This window comes from Mauremys mutica, chromosome 23, assembly GCF_020497125.1.
Source record: "Mauremys mutica isolate MM-2020 ecotype Southern chromosome 23, ASM2049712v1, whole genome shotgun sequence".
Lineage (NCBI taxonomy): Eukaryota > Metazoa > Chordata > Testudines > Geoemydidae > Mauremys > Mauremys mutica.
This window is the reverse complement of record NC_059094.1, coordinates 17360098-17377209: the sequence shown is the minus strand read 5'-3', so window position 1 is coordinate 17377209 and position 17112 is coordinate 17360098. Positions and strand designations below refer to the sequence as shown.

At 49.5% G+C, this 17112-nt stretch overlaps 1 protein-coding gene across 5 annotated transcripts in view; it reads right to left on the bottom strand.

The window, feature by feature from the left end:
• Positions 1 to 17112, bottom strand: part of LOC123355232 (gap junction beta-5 protein-like) — a 140445-nt gene that overhangs the window by 103223 nt on the left and 20110 nt on the right. The window contains exons 1-4 of one of the 5 annotated variants that reach the window (XR_006575023.1): positions 15564 to 15665; positions 7286 to 7375; positions 4926 to 5044; positions 4282 to 4415 (exon numbers count right to left, since the gene is read on the bottom strand). The exons of 1 other annotated variant lie outside the window; for it this stretch is intronic. The gene's annotated coding sequence lies outside the window, so the exon portion shown is untranslated. Of the gene's footprint in view, positions 1 to 3968; positions 4140 to 4281; positions 4416 to 4925; positions 5045 to 7285; positions 7376 to 15563; positions 15682 to 17112 lie in introns of those variants that run through there. 3 more of the 5 variants (XM_044997466.1, XM_044997469.1, XM_044997468.1) reach the window with 3 other exon arrangements.

Sequence of the window (17112 nt, the reverse complement as noted above, 5' to 3'; positions counted from 1 at the left end):
GGGTCACTGGGCCCTACTGAGTGCAATGGAAAATGGAGTTCTGCTAGAGATTAATTTGGCCCCGTGTTTCCCTTTGTTTAAAATTTCTCAAAGGGCAGCACTGGCCTCACCTGTTTACAGTGACACGTTCTTAGTCTCAAGGGGCCAGATCCTCAGCTGGCCTAAAGCAATGCTGACTTACATCAGCTGAGCACCCGGCCCATTGACTCCAAGGGATTTACTCTGATTTACACCACCTAGGGATGTGCCCTCAATCTTCTTGGCTCCTTCCGAAGAATGGGGCTCTGGCATTTCCCCTGCAAGGTGACTTGCAAGCCCTGCTATAGGGCAGCCCTTGAGGATGCTAAAAGCATGACATGTACATAGCACTTCCCTGCCCCACTCCTCCCCCCTCAAATCCTTCTCAGGTACCAACATCAAAAACAAGGAAATTAAAAATGTAATTCACGGAGCAATAAATCCTTCAATAAAAGAAACACTAAGACGGAAGGAGAGAGCCAAGCTTGAGCCTCAGATAGTTTCGCTCTTTTTTCTTCCACCAGGACGACTGCCTTGCAGACAGGAAATGTTTTCTATCAGAAATTATCCCCACCCAGCCTAATCTCCCTATATGTAAAAATTGCCAGGCGGATGCGGCATCAGTCCCTTCCCTGGGAATTGGGGGATTTCATTTGAAATCCTCATTCTGGGGCACAAACAGGTTTCTGCACTTCCCTCAGTGTAGATGGACGTTCTGCTAGGGTTAGGGATTGGCAGCAAAGATTAAAGGGACAACTCCTGTTCTCAGTGGGGAAAATTCAGAAGGCCTACGTCCCCCTTAAACCTCATGTGGTGCTGGAGGTTTAAACCCAGCTAACCCCCCATGCCGAAGGGTCACCGCGTTATTATGAATTATGGGTACTGCGGTAACATCTGGGAGCTCCAATCATAGAGCGGAGTGCCATTGTGCTGGGTGCTGTACAAAAACCGAACAAGACAGCCTCTGCCCTAAGCAGCTTACTGTCTCCACATAAGACAAGAGACAGATGGGGGAGCCCGAGGAAACACCACCATAAGCTGCTTTCCCTTTCTTGTGGCGGGGCACGCTAGGGGCAGGAGGGGCCAGACTGCCGCAGCCAGTGAGTAAGTTAGAGCAGTCTTTGGGATGGACAAAAATACATGCCAATGTAAGTGGTGAATATGTAACAGCTCCCATCTTCACCACCACACTGTGGATTGAACTGGGGTCCTCCAGAGATTAAAAGCACTAGCTGCTATAGTTTGAACTGAAGAGCCAGGCTCTGTCGATAGGACTCACATCCTCTGTGGATGGGGCACAGAAGGGGACCTCTAGTACATTCACCCGGGGGGTTATGTACAGGCCTCCCACTGCCAGCATCTGGGTTCCTCGAGAAATCTGTGATGAGGATGCTTCACTCAGATGTAGGTTATAAGACTGCCTTAAAAGGGAAGATGTCGAGGGGAAGGGTTTGAGCTCAGCTCTTCAGCACCAAAGCACAGACTTCTGCCACTTGAGTAACTTTGGTAGCTGGCAGCAGTAGTAGGCTGTTATCCTCTATCAAGCAGACCAGACCCTGGCTAGGGGACATAATAGACACCGGGCCAATATTATATAGATATACAGGAATAGAAGAGAAGTTAGTTCTCTCCCCTTCCTTCCCAATTATGAGGGGTATCAGTGAGCTTAACAACAGACTGGGCCTAACCTAGTGTAAATGGATGGAGCTGAGCCCACGAACACTGGATCCAGCTCCAGGAGTTGTTCTAACTGATGTCTGGGGTGAAACTGTCCCCAAGGGACCACCCAACAGCCCAGAACAGCCAGAGGACATTGTTCTCTTTTTTCACTTCCTATTCCCCCAACCCCTAAGGCTGAGAGAGGATCCACATAGGGCCATTATATCAGCTATGCACCACTAGCTCATCCCTTTTATGCCAGGGGCACTTCCCCGGGGGGAGATCATACTGGTTTCCAGTGCCTTGACCCTGCTGGAGCGGCTTAAAGAGACTAGGATACAGGCCTGAAAGTGGATCTGAGAATCTACTTGCTGTGTCTTGAAAAATGAAGCAAGTTTGTAAAAGACAGTCAGCATTTAGCCAGGGATCCTTCCCCCAGGCTCTCCTCTCACCTTGTCTGATTCGTAGAGAGTAAACACCCGTGACATAAGGATTATAGTTCTATCTATACCTCATGTTTTGCCTAGGGCGAGGGGAGGGAGATTACAAGAAATAGATCAGAAGTGGCATGATTCATTATTATGAGGCGAATCAGAGTTGGGGATCACAAGGGCAAATTTAATAGAAAACGTATCCAATCCACGGTGGTAAATTTAATTGCAGCTATTAATGAAGCCTATTTAGAATGTATTATGTATCTGGCACTTTAGATGCAGCCCTCAATTCATCTTCGGTGTCAGATGTCTGCTTGCATCAGATAGAGAGTCTGATGGAAGATTTTTTCCCCTTCCTTGAGAACAATTGGGGTCAAAAAACAACCTTGTTTAATCAATCAAATGTGATCAGCCAGCAATCCACTGCAAGTCCAGCGCATCACGTGAATGTGGCGTGCTTCCCTTAACAGAGACAGGATCCAGGAAACACGGACGGAGAGGGAGCCTTGGAAGAAATCCCTTGCTATATGCTACTTCAGATTGTCTTCGTGTTGTACTGAGACTGTGCTTTTTCTCCTAGAGACCTGAAAGGGCTTTGCGCTGGCAGGTGAGGCATTATCACCCCTCTTAAGGGTGGGGAAACTGAGGCAGCAAGCGAGGCAATAACTCACCCAACATCACAGAGCCGGATATGGAACCCAAAGGGGCTGACCCCCACATCCTATACCTTGGGCCATGCTGCCTAGACTCAGTGTCCCACAGCTACAAGGAAGTGGATTCTCTGTTGTCCTGTGGCTTGTGGGGGTGGAACAGATGGGTCATGGGCGTGTCAGCCACAAGCAATGGGGAGAAGGAACTTTGGCTTGTGGCCTCTCTGATGGGACAGTAACTTAACAGCGGCAGCAACTCACCACCCGCTCTCTAGCGCAGCTGTGCTGGAACCGGGCACACGCTCAGTCCAGGAGCCCAAATCATGGGCTCGCGTACAGAGTCGAGCTAGCTTGTGTTTGTACTCGGCCCAGCTCAGCCAGGCCTCGCCCGCCACCACCAGTGCTACTGAGGCTACACAGCTATTTACACTCCCCCTGGCTCGCTGGGAGCCAGTGCGAGTATGCGTACACAAGCAGGGGAATTACACCCCAGCTCGTAATGTGGATGTAGCCATAGAAACATGGAGACTAGAGAGAAAAAAAGACCGACTCTTTCAGCCCGCACCCTGCCAATGCCCGAATCAGCCCTCCCCTAGCGTCTTCTGAGGCATCCTGCTTCATTTGGAGCCAACTGAGGTTTCCATAGCAGTTGCGTACCCATCACTAGAGCGGTGGGAAGAAGGGATTGGTCAGTTCACTGGCGATTTTGAAAAGTCCGAAAAAAAATATTTGGGGTTGAGCCGAACATTTTGCTTTGACAAAAATTGAAACATTAAAAAACGGTCAAATTGAAATGGTCGGCTTCTTAAATTAAAGGAAACTTTGACATCAGAAGTCTTTAAACCAATAATCAATTAGTTCATTTCCAAAACGTGAACTGAAAACATCAATTCTTTGGGTGTTTTTTTTCCCCACATGAACAATGTAGTGAAATGGACATAGATTTGCAAAATGTTTTGTGTCATCAAATCCGCATTTTCACCCCCTCCTCCCCCAAAAAGTTTACCTAACTCTTCCCATCACATCAAGCCTACTTCACTTCCTTCCCCTCAAAGAACTGTCTGCACAGTCCTCCAGACAGCAGATCCCCTGCTGCTTGTGATTGGGGATGAAAGCCTACGTGCTGGATCCTCCGTCTGAAAACCAGGCTTTAGGGACGCTTGGCTGAGAGAATGCTAACAAAATGATTTAAAAATACAAGTGTTACCTTAATCAGCTGAAATGGGTTAAACAGGGGAATTGGTATCGTCATTGCTGAAAGGAGGCGCCTGCTGCTCAGGAGAGGGGGAGCTTTGATGTTGGATTCACTGCTCAAAGTTGTACATGCCTAGAACACGATGAACCCATTTCTTCAGCCGTCCTACCGGGCACATGTCAAATCTCAATGCCTCTCTGAATTCTTAGCAGGCACCTGATTGGGAGAGAGCCCTGCTTCCTCGTTCACATGGCACTGCTTGAGTTCCTTTCTGTCTTCAACAGCAATAGAGAGAGTCAGAGGGTGGATGGCATAGCTTTGAGCTGGCAGGTGATGCTCTGGGAGCTTGGAGCATGAATTGCCTTTGGCAGGTTCCGATGTGGAAGTAAATTCACTAGTGGTAGGTGGAGTTGACTGCCGAATAACCAGGAAAAGTCTGAGCCTTTCCAAGCAAACAATCTGGGATGAAAAATGGAAAGGAGATGGAAAGAAGTGGTTTGATGGGAAGTTCCATCAGGTGATGGCATGATGGTCAACAGACCAGGCCCAGAAAGCAGAGACTCAGGGTCTGTGTGCTAGCTTGCTGACAAGAGATGTCAGGCAGCGGTAAAGCCAGGCTGCACATGCTGAGTCAAAAGGAAGGATGGTTTTGTGTTTAAGGGACTGGAGGGAGAATCTTGGGAGACCTGGGGTCACTTCCTTGCCCTACATCAAACTCCAAGTGTGACTTCAGGCAAATCACCTCATCTCTATATCTCAGCCCCTCTCTGGAAAATGGAGATGAGACCATCACTTACTAGCTCCATCACAGGGGCGTCGTTACGATTAATCCTATGCAGACTGTGCTTTGATCCTATCAAATGCTACAAGTATTATTGGCAGACAAGGTTTCCCTTCTCCAATCAGGAAGCAGAAAAAACGCCATGTGACCAAGGTGACCACTCGGTCATCCACTCGGTCCTGTCATACCTGGTGCTGAGCTGCTCTTAGAGGTGCTGAGTTTCCTCAGCTTCTGTTGGCTACAGTGGAAGTCTTGCGGGGTTCAGGATGGTTGAAGGACTTGGGTCCGAGAATCTGAGTCGGTGTCCCTGTACGAGGAAGGGAGAATCATGTATTCCCCCTCCCCACCACATAAATCTCACTGGAATATTTCTAGCTACCATGGTTTCTCGGCCAACAAGATAACGAACGAGAATGCTTGTGAGGCTGAGAGGTTTGGGGCAATTACAGAGTCCCTCAGTCCCTGGCCAGTAGTCCATTTGAACAGCCTCTCCACCCCGTATATTTCTAGGCAATACTTTGGGAATTAAGCAAAAATTGTAATTACTTTCTGTAGTAACAAAGGCTTGTGAGGAAAAAGCCCGTGATAGATTCCAGATTTTATCAGCGCCGACAAGGAGCATTACTTGGGCTGCATTAGAACTGGCACTTCGTCAAACAGGGAGGTCTGCCGTGACCAGCTCCTGGGGAAGAATGGACACAGGGATTCGGTCTTTTTAAACCTGGAAATTAAACATGCAGGTGGGATTGTTTTGCTCGGCTCTTGCGAGTGAAGCGACATGCGGTATGCAGCTCCCTGGCACTCCTGTATTCTGCCCCTGCCCACCTGAGGCTGGCTGGTCAGGACTTGCATTGGGGGCAGGGGACACTCCAAGCAACACTAGGGTTCTGCAAGAAGCCCTGATGTTTACTCAGTTGGCAGCACACCCCTCCATGAGTCGACACCCCACCATGGTTCTGGGGGCAGACTTGAGGTCCCAGCTTCTGGATGCGTTGTAAAGACTTCAGAGAAGTTACTTTACTTTATGGCAGTGTAGCGGGCCGGTGTGGCTCCCCTCCTCCCCGGAGAGGGTTGAGCCCCGGACACAGGAAGGGGCGGGGCTACAGCAGGGTGAGCCCGCCCCTCAGAGGGTCAGGCGGCGACCCGGAAGAATAAAAGCCGGGCCTCCCAGCTCAGTCAGCTCTCAGCCACCGGGGAGAGCAGACCTGCCTGAGGGAGCTCCTACCGGAGGAACCACTGGAGCCCCGAGCGACTGCCTGGACTGGACGGAGAGCACCCTACCTCGCTCCTGGGAAGACCCGCCGGAGCTCCCCCGCGCCACCTACGACGAGGAGCCCGGGGGAACGCCCCAGCTGCCATGCTGTTACCCCGAGGAGCCCCCGGGGCAGGATTGGCTGGACTTCCCTAAGGACCTACCAGACCTACCCCCCAGCCCAGGTTGGGACGAGCCCATGCAGTGGGACTTCCCGGGGCGAGACGCCGTGGACCAGGTAGGCCAAGAGGGGGATAGTGGAAGTGGCCCGGGGGCAGCTGACCTCAGTCAGGCTGCTGACCAGACTGAACCCATGTCAGTGTGTTGCGGTCAGGATCCCCACTGACCGGCAGCGGTGAGGACCGCTGCCTAGGGTCCCGGGCCGGGACACAGTGGAGTGGGTGGGCCTGTGTCCCCCCCTGCCACCCCACTCACGGGTGGCAGTCGTCCCCCTCTACCTACTGGCTCAGCCTGCCGCAAAAGGCCTGAGCCCCTGTACTGTTTGTTACTGGCTCAGCCTGCCACAAGAGGCCTGAGCCCCTGTACTGTTTGCTACTGGCTCAGCCTGCCACAAGAGGCCTGAGCCCCTGTACTGTTGTTACTGGCTCAGCCTGCCACAAGAGGCCTGAGCCCCTGTACTGCTTGCTACTGGCTCAGCCTGCCACAAGAGGCCTGAGCCCCTGTACTGCTTGCTACTGGCTCAGCCTGCCACAAGAGGCCTGAGCCCCTGTACTGTTGTTACTGGCTCAGCCTGCCACAAGAGGCCTGAGCCCCTGTACTGTTTGCTACTGGCTCAGCCTGCCACCAGAGGCCTGAGCCCCTGTACTGCTTGCTACTGGCTCAGCCTGCCACAAGAGGCCTGAGCCCCTGTACTGTTGTTACTGGCTCAGCCTGCTACCCAAGGCCTGAGCCCCTGTACTGTTTGTTACTGGCTCAGCCTGCCACAAAAGGCCTGAGACCTATTTAGACTGTTTGTCGCCCAGCCCCTGCACCAGGGGGCCTGGGCCTGTCCTAGCCTTAAAGAGACAGGACAGAACCCCTGTGAGACAAGCGGGCCGGTGTGGCTCCCCTCCTCCCCTCAGAGGGTTGAGCCCCGGACCCACCTGTTACAGGCAGGCAAAAGCCTTGCCCTTCGGCTTTTCACCCACCTAGAAGATGGCTCTTCCCCAGCAACCCTGCCTCTCCAACCCCAGCACCACGGTGGGGCTCTGGGTTCCACAACAATGCAGCGACAGTGACTCACACCAGCTGAGGACTTGGTCCTTTAAACTGATCTCAGTCATTTGTGATACTTACACATCCCATGACCTCTCTCACGTGCTGGGGTGGGAGCCTCAGGGTGCAGGCTGAAGTCCACGTCGGGTCATTACATGCAGCCTCCCTTATCTAGAAGAATTTTAGATATTCTTCTTCACTTCCAGTCCTAAAGCATTGACCATTGGTGTGTGGCTGTGAAATATCCATCAATTCCATCCCAGAACTGGCTGCATTTCAGCAATGAATAAAGCAGTTACTCTATACCCCTGATTCATCGTTTGGAAGTCACTAACAAGCAGAATAATAGTGTTTTACAACCACTTTGCACAGGTGGAAATGACTATATGAGGTGCAGAGACAATGGAGACTCAGACCTATGATTTGTAAAATCAGGTCTTTCCAATAAGACTCTATCCTGTCTGGTCACTGGCACTGTTATCCACCTGGAGAACTGCTGAAATAATGAACCATTCTTCACAGGTCTAAGAATCTAATTCCCTTGTCTCGCAGAAGAAGCTCAAGAGTTCATATTTATTGTTCTCTGTAAGTCTAGGTGTGGGCAACAATTTATTCATCCAAATATTCATGGACCCCAAGTTTTATCATGAATGAAAAGTCACAGCAGTGAAGTATGGTTTAGAGCCACTTGCTATTTGTCTGTTTTAACAGTGTCCATCATCCAATCAAAAAGCAAAAGCATCTGACGTAGGGAACCAATCATGCACCATGAAAAGAGATGGTTGGGGGAAAAAAACCCACGGGGGGAGGGGGATTGTAAAAATATCCCCCGCCCTTTCTACCATTGTGAAATTCAAAAGTTCAATAATATTGTTAATTGAGATTTTGAAATTCAAAGACATCTTGATCATCTTTAACCATGAGTAACTGCTGAGTGGGCAGTCAAAGAGAACCCCTTATGAGTACCTCCACAGGCTGAAATTTTGTTGACTCAAAGTCTCTGGTTAATACCCACGTCACAAGGCTCACCATCCTGGAGCACCCCCTTGTGGTATGGACTGGCACAGCAACACTCCCACCTCAGTTTACCCACAATGACCTTCAGCCTCCTCCTGCCGTAGAGGGGAATTTGGCCCTTCAGCCAAGCTACTTTAGAGAGTTCAACCCTTTCTGAGGTAACAACCCTTTCCTTACAGGCAGGCCTCCAGTTGCAGCTGCCTGTCTCCCTGCCGGCTCCTGGGCCCCAGTCATCTGAGTCGGGTTTATCCTCCTACCAAGGGCCTCCAACAGGCTTCAGTCAATTCCGAGCTCAAATGCAGTTTCTTGCCTCACATCTGGGCAGCCTGTTCACTTTCCTCCTCTGTTGGCCCACCTGCCCTCCACCCCGGCCAGCTCTCAGCTGCCGAGTTTTCCTCCTTGTAGGTCCACACCCTGCACAGGCCTTGCAAGGTGGGGCTAAATACAGAGCCGACTGGCCCAATGCTTCATGGCCCTTAAAAAAAACAAACCAACCTCGGTTGGCTTTTCCCTTTATGTGGTTGCATCTGTGTTGTTTGGAACATTAATTCTACCAGTGACCTATATAAAGTCCATACCGATTCACCCAGGGCTTCTCTCTGGTGGGTGTTTACACACGCACCCCTTACAGTCATCTCTGGGCTGCATTTATTGTTTCCTTGGCATGATGGAGAGTGCCCAAGTTGCTCTTGGATATGAGCCCTGTGCTTGGCAGACTCAGCTTGTTGAAGCACTGCCAGGGTTGGTCCCACGTTAGTGGCCATGACAAGGGCTGTCTCCTCACTTCATAGTTCTCTTTGTGTTAAAAGAGTAGGCAAGGGGCCGGAAGAGGTTTTGTTTTCAAGTGACCTTTCTGAAAGGGCACAGGTTTTACAGCTTGAGGGCTAATCCAATGCCAATGAATGCCAGTCATGATCGATGGGACTTGGAGGGGACTCGACCATCAGCCAATGAAAAGAACATGCCCTGTCAATGCCGTGAAGGAAGCAGAGCCAGTGATTTGCAGTGCATCATGTACTCAGCAGATTGAACTGCTTTTTTCTGCTTTGTGGGATAGTTGCAAGCAGAACAGAATTTACATTAAAACAGCCAGACTGAGTCGGACCCATCAGCCATTTAGCTGAGTATCCTGTCTCCAGTGGCTTGTACCAGAGCTTCAGGGGGAGCGTACAGAACAGGGCCATTTTTGAAAGATCCACTCATCTTCTCCTCCCAACTTCAGAGGTTTAAGGTCACCCCCAGCATGGGGTTGTATCCCTGACCATCTTGGCTAATAGCCACTGATGGATCTCTCTAGCCCTTTTTTGAACCCAGTTATACTTTTGACCATCACAACATCCCCGGCAGTGAGTTCAACAGTTCAATTGTGTGTTGTGTGAAGAAACACTTCCTCGTTTGTATTCAACTCGTTGTCTATTAATTTCATCAAGTGACCCCTTGTTTTTGTATGGTGGGAAAGGATCAATACAATCTCTCTGTTCATTTTTTCCGCACCATTCATGATGTTATAGATCCCTATCATAGCCCCTTAATCTCTTTTCTAAGAGGAACAGCTCTAATCTTTTTGGTCTCTCCTCATGTGGAAGCAATTTCAGACCCTTGAACATCTTTGTTGCCCTTCTCTGAACCTTTTCCATTTCCGCTGTATTCTTTTTGAGATGGGGCAACCAGAACTGGACACAAGGTGTGGGTGCATCATGGATTTATCCATTATTTGAAATTATTATTCACTGAATTTCTGTTCAGGCTCTAGCCTGATCACAGGTTTCTGAGAGTGTAATTCCCACACATGCAGAGAGGCAGCACAAAGTCCTTTTCACCACATAATCCCCACTGAAGACTTCAAAATACAGCTGGAACTGGACATACGAGGTGCATACTCCTTTTCCCTGCAAAAACAGAGACTTTTGCCCTCTTAGAATGCTGTAGGTCTATTTGGCAGAACAGGCCTCATGAATTCGAAGTGGAAGAAACAAACCACCATATATTTTCCATTATTCATATTTCCCCAAAACCCAATTTTTTCCCCTTTCCTCAATTTTTCACAAAGAAAAATCCAAAATTTTCCAATTTTTTCCACAAAAATAAAATAAAAACCTAGAACAAAAGTATTTTAGTTTTTGGCTTTTCAGCTCTTCTTTCTCCACCCCTCTTCCCCCGCCCTTTTCCCTTTATTCTGACTTTCCCCATCCCTTTCTTTCCATCTTGCCCCTGTAAAAGGGAGAGCAAAAGGGAATAACCCTCCCACCCCAAAAATGTGGGGTTTCATTTTTCATTAATGAAACAGAAAATGAAGGAAAAAAACCCTTAAAATTTGTCAATACATTTTTTTTTGCTAAATGGTCATTTTTCTTTAAAAAATGAAGAAAACATTTCAAGCAGCTTCAGTTCTGTGTCTGACACCCTGGTCATCCTGAGAGTTTAACCCACAGCCTATAATTGTGAGATCCTTAAATGGGGAGCTCCCGGAGAGGAGAAAAGTGCATCTTATTAGTGCTATTAAAACACAACACTAACACACACTATTATTTGTATTGCAGAAGCACCTGGAGGTGCCCCATTGTGTTAGGTGCTGTACATACACATAACTTGAAAATTCCTTGGCCTGCCTCTTGCAAACCAAGCAGGATTTACTCTTGTGCCCATTTTACAGCTGGGAACTGAGGCAAAGAGAGAGTCCGTGACTCAGGCAAGGTCACAGTTTCTGTGCTTCAGTTCCCCACCTGCAACAAGGGGATAAGGACATTGTCTGGCCCCACAGGGGTGTTGCAAGATAACTAGATAAAAGGCTGTGAGATGCTCAGTTACAATGGTAAGGGGATAGATAGCTCTATCATAGCCACAATATTTTAATCTTCTATCAGCCCTGACTGTATCACTTTAAAGAATATTGTTTGGTTTTCACTGGCAAAACGGGTTAAAGAGGAAAAAAAGCAGGGGGTGGGGTAGGGGAGGGAGGGTGGAAGGAATAATTACGTTCCATGAAATTAAAGAAAAATGATGTAAAGAAATTAGTTCTCATACAAAAGGGTATTTTATAATGGACCTTTAAAGCATTCCATCAAGCAAAACTAACATTTATTTGAAATGTTAAAGAGGAACCTTCAATCAGAGAACTGCATTTTACACTGTAATGAATTCAATTGACCTTTGTGTAGCAAGGAAACAGCGTTGGTTGCGGGGGAGGGAAGATGCCTTCTTTGAAACACCATTTTATTTTTATGGGCATTTGCCTGCTAACCGCTGACTAATTCCTTGGGGTAATTAGGTCAGGGCTCCCAATTCAGTGCGGAAAAGGGATGCCCCAGCCCCTTCCACAACTCAGAATCCACTAGTAATAGGTTCTTTAGGCCAGAGGAATTAGCTGAGGGAAAAAGAGGGTTCGGTGGGGCAGGAAACAGGGGAATCCTTACCCTCTAAATGAAAGAAATGCCGATATTAAACCTAGCAATCGGTGAACAAGTGCCGATAAATTAACTCCCTCCCGCAACGGTCATAAAACTTGAACTGAAAATTTCCATGAGGTTTGAAAAATTGTGTCGCATTTTCTTTGTTCCCGAGGTGTGAGGGGATGAGCTGTTCTCATGAGATTCCCAGCTCAATTTCACAGTCCCAAGAGGTTCAGAGAAGCATCCAAACCTCATGGCACCTTTTCCAAACCATGCCGGAATTCCAAACTTTCGGGTGTTCACCCACGTACAACACCCAGCACTAGGATGACCAGACAGCAAGTGTGAAAACTTGGGATGGGGGTGGGGGGTAATAGGAGCCTATATAAGGCTTTGGCTACACTTGCACTTCAAAGCGCTGCCGCGGCAGCGCTTTGAAGTGCAAGTGTAGCCAAGCGCCAGCGCTGGGAGAGAGCTCTCCCAGCGCTGTCCGTACTCCACCTCCCTGTGGGGAATAACGGACAGCGCTGGGAGCCGCGCTCCCAGCGCTGGGGCTTTGACCACACTGGCGCTTTGCAGCGCCGCAATTTGCAGCGCTGGAGAGGGTGTGTTTTCACATCCTGCTGCAGCGCTGCAAATTTGCAAGTGTAGCCAAGGCCTAAGAAAAAGACCCCAAAATCGGGACTGTCCCTATAAAATCGGGACATCTGGTCACCCTACCCAGCACACGGGGGCACTGGTCCTTGACTAGGGTCCACAGGCACTATGATAACACAAATAAACAATCCCTAAATGAAAGCTGGTGGAGTGGACTCTTGTTATTTACTAGTCATATTACACGAGCGCCTAGAAGCCCCTGTGCACAGCTGGGGACTGTACAAATGCAGAGTAAGAGACACAGAGTCATTGAAATGCTGAGCTGGAAGGGACCTCAAGAGAGAATCTAGTACATCCCTCCCATGCTGAACTTTACTGCTCCAATAGTAAAGAGCTTTCAGGCTACACAACCAGGACAGTCAACGCCTGGAAGAAAGGAACCATTGTCTTCCCATTGTTCGGAAAGAGAACCGACGTCCGTAGAAATTAAGTCAGCTGCCCAAGATCACAGAGGGAGATGGTGGCAGAGTCAAGAACAGGGCCCAGAGCTCCAGTTCAGTGTCTTGACCACAAGACCAGGCCTTGGTGCTTTGAGGTATGTTTATACTGCAGTTTAACCCCAGGGTTCAAACTCAGGCTCAAGCCTCCCCCCGCCCTTCTGTTGACACCACAAATTGCACGAACTCAGGTCTCATACCCAGGTCCCAGGACCCCATGGGGGTGGAGGGTCTGAACCTGGCACAAGCCAGGAGCCAGGGTTCTGGCCCTCTTGTTTTGCAGTGTAGATGCAACTCCACTGGACTCATACTTTGGGAGTCTGCCAAAAGTATCCCACAATCCCACAGACCAACTTTTTGCGTCCACTGGACAGTCAAATTTGGTGGACCATCAAAGTTTTCCCACACGGCACCATGAACAAAGGGCGAGAGCGGACACATTTCAGGAGGGCACTAGGCAGTCTGGGATACAGATGGTCGAATTTGGGCCCACATAATGCAGTGTAGATGCAGAAGCCCCAGGTTGGGACCCAGGGTTCAACAATTTCTAGCCTGGGGTAACAAAGGAACAGGGAGCTCCCGTGCAATGACCACAGTGCCAGAAATGACCCAGTGGTGAAAAACTCCTTAGAGCTCTTGAGGCTTGCACAGCTGCCATCCATTGGAAGATAAAGTTCCCTCTTCAGCAGGCACTCGCTTGGCAAAGGAAGGGACTGAAGTCTGCTGATCATCTCCAAACAAGTACCTGGCTTAGGGTGGCCATGTGATTCAGTGATCTAGGAATCAGAGCTGGGACTAGAATCCAACTCTCCTGATGCCAAGCAGCTGTAGGACCTCAGACAAGTCACCTCCCGTCTCTGCTTCCCTCCTTGTCCACCAATGACTGTGGAAGGGATAGAAAACCTTCTGCTTGAGGGCTCCTGATAGGCTAACTAATAGGGGCTAGGATGAGACCTTCATGGGGGCAGCTTATCCCCATATCTGCCTGCTGCAGGGCTTCTTGCACTTCCCTTAAGCAGCAGGGGCTGGCCCCTGTCTGAGACTGGATCCTGGGCTAGCTGGATTGGATTCTGTCTGTCTCATCTATTTAGTCTGTAAGCTCATGATGCTTCGACAACTAGGACACCCTGCATGGGGCTAGCCTAGAACGGAAGGTGATGTTTGGAGACATCTCAGGAACGTTCTTCCTTCCCCAGCTAATGGAAATCCTTCTGCAAATTCACTCATAGGGAAGGAACCAAAAGGAAAAAAAATACCCACTGCTGAGGTTGAGTCTCTGCTCCCAAAGCAATTATCATCCGCTAATGTGAGCTGGGAATCTCCTCTCCCCTTTCATAGATTGAAATCGCAGTTTGTCTCCCCGCGTCGCAAATGGAAAGGGATTTGAGATTAAATCTGTGGCTCAAGTTTCCCATCCCTGACGGTCTAAGCTGGATCACAGGCACGAGCAGAAAAATAGGAAATGGAGCCAGAGGGATAATTGTCTCTTAAACCCCTTGCCTCAGCATTCCTGCTGGGAGAGTCAGCAGGGAAGGAAGGCAGGCAGACAAGAGAAAAGGGGTTTAGCAGAGATGAGAAAGTGTAGCATCTGAGCAGAGCTCCCATGCCCTCCTGTTAACCTGGCAATGTGCAGTCACATGATAATACATAGCACTTTCATCCAGAGATCTCAAAGCACCTTGCAAAGGTACCCTAACCCCCTTTAGAGCTGTGGAATCCAAGGCACATGAAGGTTAGTAAGCAGACATTTCAAACCGCTGCTTGGAAAAGAGGCAACTAAAGGGGGATATGAGAGAGGTCTATAAAATCATGACTGGTGTCGAGAAAGTAAATCAGGAAGTGTTATTTACTCCTTCATATAATACAAGAACAAGGGGCCACCAAATTAATTAATAGGCAGCAGGTTTAAAACAAACTCAAGAAAGTATTTTTTCACACAACGCACAGTCAATTGTGGAACTCCTTGCCAGAGGATGTTGTGAAGGCCAATACTATAACAGGGTTAAAAAAGGAGCTAGATAGATTCATGGAAGATAGGTCCATCAATGGCTATTATCCAGGATGGCCAGGAATGGTGTCCCTAGCCTCTGTTTGCCAGAAGCTGGGATAGGGTGACAGGGGATGGATCACTTGATGATTCCCTGTTCTGTTCATTCCCTTTGGGGCACCTGCCATTGGCCACTGTCGGCAGACAGGACACTGGGCTAGATGGACCTTTGGTCTGACCCAGTATGGCCGTTCTTATGTTCCCAGTGTCTACAGCTGGTCTCTTACATCTATGTATAGGGACCAAAACTAAGTGCTCTAATTTCTAGAGGGGCGGAGCAACTTCAATGACCTAGAAACTGCTGATCCTTTATATCTGAAAATACGAGATGACCCAAATGAACCCTTGGAGCTGAATCCCTGAGGCCACCCCTTCCCGCCCAAATCCACCAAACTCTGGGGAAGTCTGGATTCAGATCCCAGCTGAGGTCCAAAACCCAGCCTGCGTCAGCCAAATCCACAGAGGCCCTTTCCGCTAAGGACTCTAGTGGCAAAAGCAGAGCAAAGGGCAGAAACTACAGTGTAGTAAGTGCTCCGGTGGTACAAATAGCCCAGGCCTGAGCCCTCAACATCAGCACCAGGGGAGGATCAAGGTTCCTGCGTTTGCCTTTGGACCCAGGCTAGAGTTTCTCTTGGATGACAATGGCACTTGAACCAGAGACTGTGAAAGCTAAAGGCAGGAGCTGCTGCAGTTTAAGCTAGAGATCCCTTGTTGGGGGCATAACAGACTCCCATCCTCTCTGGATCCAGCACAGAAAGGGACACACACACCCCAGGGAGTTACAGCCACAATGCCCCGGGCACCCTCTGTACCTGGTTTTTGTCTGCCCAGGAAGATGGCAGCTCACTTATTCATGCAGCTTCAGAGTCTCAGCAGAAGGTCACCGTGTAAGAATATTTTCAGGTGAACTTGTCCAGCAGCCAGGTGGGAGGCAAATGGCAGCCCCAGAAAATGCAGAACTCCAAATGGAACTTTTGCTTTGTGATTCCCTAGAGATCCCCTGCGCTTTAGAAGGCAGAGCAATAGACAATGGCCAGTGCTGACTCCTGACAGGGGTTCTCAAACTTCATTGCACCGCGACCCCTTTCTGACAAGCTACACGACCCCAGGACGCGGGACTGAATCCAGCCGCCCTGGGCAGGCAGGGTGCGTGTGTCAAAGCTGAAGCCCGAGCTCCACCATGCCGGGCTGGGGAGAAAAGCCGAAGTCCACGAGCTTCATCCTTGGGCAGGGGGCCTGCCTGTCGTCTGTGTCCTGCTGCCCAGGGCTGAAGCCAAAGCCTGAGGCAGTGGGGGCTTGCGTGACCCCATTAAAATGGGGTTGGGGCCCACTTTGGGGTCCCGACCCACAGTTTGAGAACTGCTGCTATAGGTGCCGAGTGCTCCCCCTGCTGTGCACTGTCTGCCTCAATATAACACCCTGCCGTCACTCGATTCACCCTGTCACTCGAGTACAGGAATAGGGTAGTGCCCCTTTAAATAGTCAGTGTGGTCTACATTTCAGAAGCCGTAAGCTCCCAGCAGAATTGTCTCTGGCCTTGCACTGTGGCATAGATTTAGCCGACATGGTTATTAGAGACCCAACAGTTCTCCTGCGGTTTCTTCATATTAATTCTGTTGCGTATAGAGCAAAAGGCAGAGTCACCTTTAGAGCACTGTGCCTAGGAAAGAGACATTTTGTTGAGATCACGTTGCAAAAGCAAGGTCTAAATGCAGCCACCAATAACTTAGCACAAAGGCCTATTGTTCATGGCATCGCTAACAGATGCTTAAGAGGTGATGCCATGACAAGCTGTTGCAAAACATTGCAAAGGACAGATATTGTGCCAGCATTAAAAGAGGTTCCTAAGCTATTATCAAACAGTAGCTATAAACAGCCATATGACTTAACAGGAAATGGAATAATTTATACATTATTCTTTCTTCTCTTGCCTTAGTCAGACACCCCTTCCAGAGGCATTTAGAAGTCAATGCTTCAGGCTATGATGTTGGGCAAGGGAGTACATTACTGAGGTTCTAATTAATGTTCATGGAGCTAGGGTTGCCAACTTTCTAATTGCACAAAACCGAACACCCTAGCCCCGCCCCTTCCCCGAGGCCCCACACCATACCCCGCCCCTTCCCTGAGGCCACACCCCCGTTCACTACATTCCTCCTTGCTCTCCCCCCACCCTCACTCACTTTCACCGGACTGGGGGCAGAGGGTTGGGGTGGGGGAAGGGGTGAGGGCTCTAACTGGGTGAGGGCTCTGGGGTGGGGCCAGAAATGAGGGGCTCAGGGTGCAGGAGGGGGCTCGGGCTGTGGGTGCAGACTCTGGGGTGGGGCTGGGGATGCGGGGTTTGGAGTGCAGGAGGGTGCACCA